Here is an 8,461-nt window from a genome sequence, read left to right on the forward strand (position 1 = left end):
TTGAAATGTTTTAGCTTTCAAAAGCAAGGTTGTCTGAAATTTGAGGATTAATATTGCTGTGAGGACACCGGGGTGTAAATACAACTTTGTCCCCTTTTCTCATGACTATTAATACTTTAATTAGTGGTTTTAAGACGCCTTGATATTTTTTTTTTATGTGGAAAGCATATGGCCATAAAAGATAGAGTGTGTGCCTGGCAAAATCATCATGTGTCTTAAAAACTTTTATTATGTCATTAGTTTTGTTAATTTTTTTAGTACTTTCTGTTTGTATTAATATTTTATATTAAGTTTTGTTACTACCATACTAACATTTAGCAGGTTCATTGCAGTACTAAATTTGCATACTACAGAAGATCCGCACATAAGGCCTCGAGAGTGACATCAGGTCGCTCTCTATCTGCTCAATTTCTTGATGGTATAGCTGCATCTCCTCTTCAAAGCTCTGAAAATATCTGTAAGGTAACTGAATGGCCACAGAACAACATGTTTACAAATTGATATTATTATGTTCTCAGTACAGTATTATTATTATTATTATTATTATTATTATCATTATTATTTTTATTATTATTAATATCATCATTATTGCTCAATATGATATTTATGATTCTGAACTTTAAATCTTGACATCAATATCGTCAATAATATTGTCATTAATATAATTGTAATTAATATTGCCATTAATGCTATTACCAAAACCTTCACATTATTGTAATGTCACCATCAATATTATCACTAATATACTGCAGTAATGTTCACTAGTATCATCACCAACATCATCACCACTATCATCACCACCAATTACTCTAAATGAAATCGTGATTATAATAAGTACTTACTCTGCAGGGGCGGTATGGTCCATCTGCAGGGACAGGGTACGTCATGGGTTCGGTGTGCCATGTCACATTTTTTAGTTCATATGCTGAGTCCGTCTAAAGCTTATAGATCGCCATGGTGTTCGTCTGCAGACTGTTGGCAACAACGGACAGCAGCTGACGTAGAGCTAGCATGTCTTCTTTCACTTTGTGCATCGGCTTTAGTGAGATACGGTCGATCTCTTGAACTATGGCCTTCTGTTTTTTCACATAATCTCTGAAAGAATTGTATAGAATAGTAAATATCCTTGTGTAAGATACGATATATAAAGATCTGTCAAACTATCAATTTCCTTTGACAAAACACTGTTGTATGCCCATATAGTCATGATGTGCCTATATATGGTCATGATGTGCCTATATATGGCCATGATGTGATGTCATCATGACCATATTAAGGCATGTCCCATGTTTTTGTTAAATAAACTTTGATAGTCTGGACAAGGCTTAATATACCCATATATAGACATGATGTGCCTATATAAGGTCATGATATGTCATCAACCATATTTAGGCATGTCACATGTTGCTGTCAAACAAAATTTAATAGCCTGCACTGGGCTTTTACACTACCCTTGAAGGGATTAGACCAGACGAATACAAAACTTGTATACAGTACTACTCAAAAAAACAAAATGGCTGAGAAGTTACTGCGATACATGCTGCATGATCAAGGTTGCTTCTGCTTGTGGCAGTTTTATTTTAAAAAAAAATTGTTCATCCAGTTGTTGACTCATGGGTATATGTTACAATTATTATTTTCTGAAATTTAATCTAAATTATATTAATGTAAATGTTGTTGCTACACTGACCAATCAGCCATGTCTGTTTTGGTCACATGGATAACTGATTGCAAATTAACGCACTCTGGTTTACGTTACTTTCCATTGTCAATAAGTCTATTTTTACGAACCAGTCGAATGAAAGTAATACTCAACAACAAATCGCTGTCAATGAAACAAACCAGTCGAATGCTATTGTACAATCTGTGTACAAAAATGTAAATAATCTGAATAATATATTATGAAACAACATAAATGTAAATTGTAAAACTTGCAAAAAAAAAAAAAAATACTATGTACTGTACACTTACATAAATTCATTCACTGACTGTTACATCAATTACATATACTGTATATATAATGGTATTTTATTCAAAATTTACAAAAAGCATAAAACATGGCAGCCAAAAATGTTTAATTACGAATTATGTTACATCAAAATAGACAATTTACATTAAGATTTACATAAAATTATTTAGATAAAAAACAAGAGAAAAGAACAGAATTATAAATAATTACTATATCAATCATTTGTTATTTTTATAATTATTATATTATTATAAATGATTGCTACAGTAATTATTATAATTATACGTATTATAATTATTATTATTATTAAATAATTGAATTTATTGCATAAAAAACCATTAAATTAAAGAATTACGAATTACGCTCAACATCAAAAACATTATACTTGTTATAATTATTATTAAAAATTGAATTTATTGCATCAAAAAACTATTAAATTATAGAATTACGAATTACGCTCAACATCAAAAAGCATGAAACAAATCAGATAAAAAAAAAATCTTGCACACTACACACATTATTAAAATAACAGAAAAAAGGTTTACCAAATTCACACCAAAAAACACAAGCATTCACAAAAGGGCAAACAAGTAGTAAATGAAACTCCAAAAGGACACAATCAAAGCAAAGGAAATTAAAAAACCAAAAAAACAAACATATCAAGGTATTTTTAGAATTTTTTAGAAAAAGCGGGAAGGGGGGGGGGCGGTCACAATGGAAATTTAAATTTCTGCCTAATTTGTGCCAGAATGACCCAATAGTCAGCCATACAATTTAATATTTTTTAATTCTCATTTTTCATTGTTTTTAATGTTTTTGTTTTTTAATGTTTTTTAGTACTACATTTAAAACCTTTATTCTATTATTATTATTATTAGTAGTATTATATGAATGTATAATAAGTAAATAAATATATTGGAATGGGATATCAAGTGGTACTCTGCAAGTGGTGGCTCTGCTGCCAATTTTTTGCAATTTTGTGGTAATCTTGGAGTAATAATGAATGTCACAATCAATAGCAACGAGTAACAATTGCGATATCGATAAATTATCACCTAGTGGCGAGCTTTCACACACGATTGTGAAGTGCGACTGGGTGTGGCAATTGATACAACGGATCGCAATGCAACGCTTGCCTGATTAGGGTACAAGATAAACCTTTGTTTTAGTCGCTTACCAAGCCCTCCCCACCCCCACAGGCTTCAGCTGGTAAAATACAGTATTGATGGTAGTTTAAATGTTCTATACACTCTGACTCTTCTTCTTCTGGAAACCTACCTTGTACTTGTGCTTCCATTAGTAGTGCTGACTGTATTAGTTTTCAATGAAGCTGGATCTACCCCTTCTAATCCTTTACCAGCTGTACTGACAGCAGGGCAGGGGGTGTCGCGGTTCCTATTGATAAATAAATAGAAATGTTCAGCCCATGAACAGAGAATTCTTTGACAATCACTGAGCAATCTTACGTTAGTATTAAAATAAGAATCCTACCAACAATTTCTAATCCGGCTCCAAGACTAGGAGGTTTTTTTGCACCAAGACCACCTATACCCAGGCCACCAGTTCCAAGACCACCTGTACTGAGGCCACCTGTAAATGCTACTCCTCACAAAGTGAGACCTGTTCCTGTTGTTCCAGCAAAGGTGTTGATTGTGCCTCCTAATGTTAAACCGCATGCAGTTGTTGTAGCAGAAAATGAAAGACCTCCTAGAGAAGAGTAGTAGTTATGTCTGTAGATGTTGCAATACCACCAAGCTTCAGTGTTGTTGCCACTTGCCCAATAGTTTTACCACCACCAAGATTTAGGCCTGTGGACCCTTGACCACCTAACTTGAATCCTCCAGAAGTTAGACCAGTAGTTGAAGTAGTGTTTGGAGTAATAAACGATCCAATATATGAAGAAATTATGTATTTAAAAAAAAACAAAAATGTAAAAATAATAAATACTTATTAAACTCAATGGTGTATTTTATCATCATTAGTAAAAAGGGTAATCAAAGAATCTCACTATCACTAACAATAAAGTCTTCATTCAATTCATTTTAAAATGTTTTTTAAAAATACAAATAAAATGCTGATACTTTTTCAATTTAATATAAATCACTTAAAAATGTAAAGCGATCTTGAAATCAAAAACTTACTGAGGTATTAACAAAAATAGATAAAATTTATTTATATTTTAAAACTATGATCATTCATTAATTAAATAATAAAAATTTTTAGATATCTTGTAATTTAATAACAAAGTATATGTATTTACTAGAAACCGGTTGGGTTGGTGTCGCTGAAGTACCAATGCTAAATCCACCTCCAACAGTTCCTGAGAGTAGAATTTTTTCCAGCCCTATATGAAGAAAAAAGATATATTAATTTTATAGCTGAATATCTTGAGAATATAAAATATTTAAATCATCAATAAAGATAGTAAATATAAATTCATTAAGCATCAAAATCAATAATAAATAGTTCCCAGCCACGTATAAATAGTTAAAATTACAAACATGTAGAAAATTAACATCACATTTATGTTTTTTTTTTGTCTTTTTGTATTAATCTTGCAACAGACTTTTACGGAAGAAGTAGGCCTTGGCCTAAGCTTAGACCTACTACCTAGCCCCACCTTCCATAAATGAGAGTAATGTATAAAATAATACGATTTTCAACCCCTGATTTATATGAATATAAGTCATTTTAATACCCTTGACTTCCAAAACTGAAGCCTCCACCAGTTTGTCCACCTAATAGCTGTTCCTCTCGTATTTACAGCTGACTGTCCACCAAAAGAAAAGCCTAGGCCTACCCTAGTTCTAGGCCTAGTAGTAGTCTAGGCCTAGAAGTATTAGCCTAGCCTAGTAGTCATATTCTTAATCTTACTAAAAGTCTTAGGCATAGCATTTTCAAATATTTTGTAATATTGCATATTCATATGTTTGTACAAGCAGCTCTCTTTTTGCAGACAAAGCACGTCTACTCTATGCTTAGCCTGTCTGCTGTAGGCTACTAGGAATACCAGTCAAGTCGCCCCCTTGTAAAGTTTCCCCCTGCAAAGTCGCCCCTTTTCAAATCGCCTCCTAACCAAGTCGCCTCCTAGCCAAGTTCTTATACACATCTAGATGTGTATAAGAGACAGCCCCACCCCCATGACTAATATTGAATATCATATTAATATTAACTAACCTTTGAAACTCATAACTCCCATAATAGATACGGTACTTGTATGATAAACACGGAATGTTTTCAGTGAATTTCTAATAAAAATTATGAAATCTGAAAGTTGTGTTTAATAATAATAATAAGACTTGACTGGATCCCCTGCAGGCCAGCCCTATCCTCTGTATGCCTAGGGCCTAGGTTACTTACTAGGCCTACTGGCATCATTCATATGTCTAGGGCCGGGTCCATGACCTAGCCTATATGTCTAGTTTAGGACTCCTAGCCTTATTTTGTGTTGATAGATTATTCTTGATTTGATATTACTTTAAACAAATAATTAATTGATCTACCATGCCTAATTTATACTTATCATATGAAAGAAAATGAGGTAAATACTAACCTGCAAATAATAATAAACATTTCAAATTCCCTCCTCGCGATGCTGGCTCAGTGTAGTGGCTGTTGAACACTTTCAGCCAATCAGCGAGCTCTATTTCAAGAACAAATGTATGGAGGCTTATACTGACCTGTGTAGATTTGAGTAAAATAATACATTTTGAATCTCAAAAAAGAAAAAATGCTCAAATCATTTTCATTGAGGCATATTATTTTCTAAATTTACATAAAATCATGCTTCCAATGATACCAAATTTGCTTTGGGGAGAATTTTTTTCAGGTAAAAATTAAATACGAGCATACTAATTAAAGAAAGAGGCCTAGGCCTAGGCGTGGCAAGGCTAGCTTAGGCCTAGTTATTATTAAGTTCTGCTGCATAGCCCAACCATGGGCCAACCGTGAATTGACAGGTTTTGTAGAAAAGAAAAATCAAGATAATTATATTAACAACAGATGTTTTTTCCTTGGTATGTACGAGTTTTAAATTTTGTTATCAACACTGCTAGAAAGATGTTTTTGAAGTAAAGGAGGCTCTAGGCCTAGCTAGCCTTGCTAGCTAGGCTAGGGGGCTAGGGCCTAGGCTAGGCCGACTAGCCTAGGCCTAGATAGAGGCCTAGGCCACGCGCTACGACTAGCCTTAGCCTAATAATTAGGTAATACTAGGCTAGCTAGGGTAGGTTAGCCTAGACTCTCTCACCATGCTTTCGTTTCGTTTATTTATTTGACCAAAAGATGATCGGGGGCAGCTTAAGCAAACAAATCACTATAACTTTTTCAAGCCAGCTTCCCCCTCCCTAATAAAATATGCAATACGATAAAGAAAACAATTTAAATCACAAAAGACATAAAAAAACATCAAGAAGGAATTTTAAAAAAAACAAAAACAAGTATGTATAAATAAAAAAAATGAAAATAAAACACCCAAGAGAAATGACAATTTAAACATTAAAATTACATTGAGAAAACATAATTACATTGTGTGAAAAAAAGTATGAAACGCATTTAAAAAGGATCTAAGTGACTCGCAGATCAAGACATCTTTAAGGCTATCAGGCAATTTTGACCAGATTTGGGGGAAAAGCACTGTAACAGAATTATGATGAACAACAGTACGAGAATACAAATGATTAAATGTAAGGGTAGTTAGATGTCTAGTATTGACTGATAGATATTCTTTTATTATTGAACAGTCAATATGACCAAAAAGGCATTTACAAACAAAAGAAATTAAAATCAGTTCCCGACGGCATTCAAGCGATAATAGTTTAGTGGATTTCAATCTGATATCATATGGGATTTCACCTCTACCAACTCTCATGATTCTACGTGTGGCATATTTTTGGATGCGTTCTAAACGAAGACGCTGTTTTTTAGTCTGGGGCATCCATGCAGGTAGCCCGTAGTCTAAGTGAGGCAATACCAGAGACTTATATACAGTAGAGAGAGTAATGTTTGGCTTGAGGCAAATCCAGCAATAAAAAATATCAGACCCAATAGCTTATTGCATTTACTGACTATAGTATCAACGTGGTCATTCCACGTGAGTTTATCATCTATCGTAAAACCCAAGTACTTATATTTTTTAACAACATTCAAGTGTTTCACCATTAAGGTTATATTCATAATGAATTGGGTTTTTCTTTTTTGTGATATGCATCACTTTAGTTTTTCTAACGTTAAAGGACATTTTATTAGATTCAGTCCAAGCCCAAATAGTATTTAAATCTGCTTGGACTAGCTGGTTATCGAGAGGAGAGTAAATTGGCCTATAAAGTAACAAATCATCAGCATACATGACACAATGCGAGTTTAGATTATATGTTACATCATTTAAGAATAAATTAAACAACACAGGTCCTAAGACACTGCCTTGGGGCACACCAGAGTTTGCGTACTGTTTTCTGTTCTGTTCCTTTAAACTGTACACTTTGGGTCCTATTAGTTCGGTAGGATGACAACCACTGCCACAAGGGACCCCTTATATTGAACTGAACAGCCAGTTTTGTTAAAATTAAGTCATGTTGCAACTTATCAAAGGCCTTTACATATCAAGAAATATGACATCAATAACAGGTGGACAGGGTTTATCTAAAATCAGAGACCATTTATTAATCGTGTTTGTAAGCTGGGTAATACATGATTTTCTTTTTACAAAACCATGTTGGTACTCATTTAAAAGAGAAAAATTTGTAGCATGCAATATAATAGATTTTTTAACAATTTTGTCTAGTGTTTTGCATACAATTGAGGTGAGAGCAATAGGTCGATAATTTTGGACAACTGAAGGGTTCCCAGATTTTAAAACTAGCACAATAGTCGAATGCTTCCAAGCTTTAGGCAGTGTACCAGAGAGGAGGGAAAGTCGAAAAATAGAAAAAAGAGGAAATGAGATATTGGTAGAAATGTTTTGCAAGAGTCTAGGAGAGAGTTGGTCAGGATCAGGGGAGGATGAAACCGAGAAAGAGCAGATAGCAGATTCGACATCTTGTGGGGTAAACTGAATATTTGTTAATTCGGGAATGCCAAAATCATAATCAAGATTCCCAGAAGGCGCTACAGCATGCTGCTGTATGGCCAGGGTAGACTAGACCTAGGTTACAGCATGGTTACAGGTAGCAGGACTAGGCGCTAGGCCTGGGCCCTAGCTTCCACAGCATGACTCCAGCTGGTTGGATGGTTCTTCTGACAGACATCATACACGCATAGCCTCTAGGGCCTAGCCTAGTAGTAGTTCTGTTTGTGTGGTAGTGTTGGTATGTTGAGAAAACAATCATCTTGATGAAACCATAGAGAAAATAGAAATTTTCTCTATGATGAAACTTATGTCAAAGATTCTACAACATTAAAACAATGTTAATTTGATTGAAATCTTGCTGGCCAAGTTAATTTTCTGATTTTTTTAAATATTTGATTTTTCCTGGAATGTGGTACATTATAGTACAG

The 8,461-nt window shown here is 33.9% G+C and overlaps 1 long non-coding RNA gene across 1 annotated transcript; it reads right to left on the bottom strand.

Annotated features, from left to right (window-relative positions):
- Positions 1-82: 82 nt before the first annotated feature.
- On the bottom strand, positions 83-5,615 carry LOC117113215. Its single transcript, XR_004446164.1, has 6 exons — positions 5,523-5,615; positions 4,230-4,313; positions 3,461-3,807; positions 3,248-3,364; positions 843-1,095; positions 83-466 (listed from the first exon to the last, which is right to left on the bottom strand). It is a non-coding gene; the product is annotated as an uncharacterized LOC117113215 (long non-coding RNA).
- Between the last annotated feature and the right edge of the window lie 2,846 nt (positions 5,616-8,461).

Source organism: Anneissia japonica, unplaced genomic scaffold (assembly GCF_011630105.1).
Source record: "Anneissia japonica isolate Jap-2015-1 unplaced genomic scaffold, ASM1163010v1 scaffold1274_len78327_cov138, whole genome shotgun sequence".
In the NCBI taxonomy this organism is placed as follows: Eukaryota; Metazoa; Echinodermata; class Crinoidea; order Comatulida; family Comatulidae; genus Anneissia; species Anneissia japonica.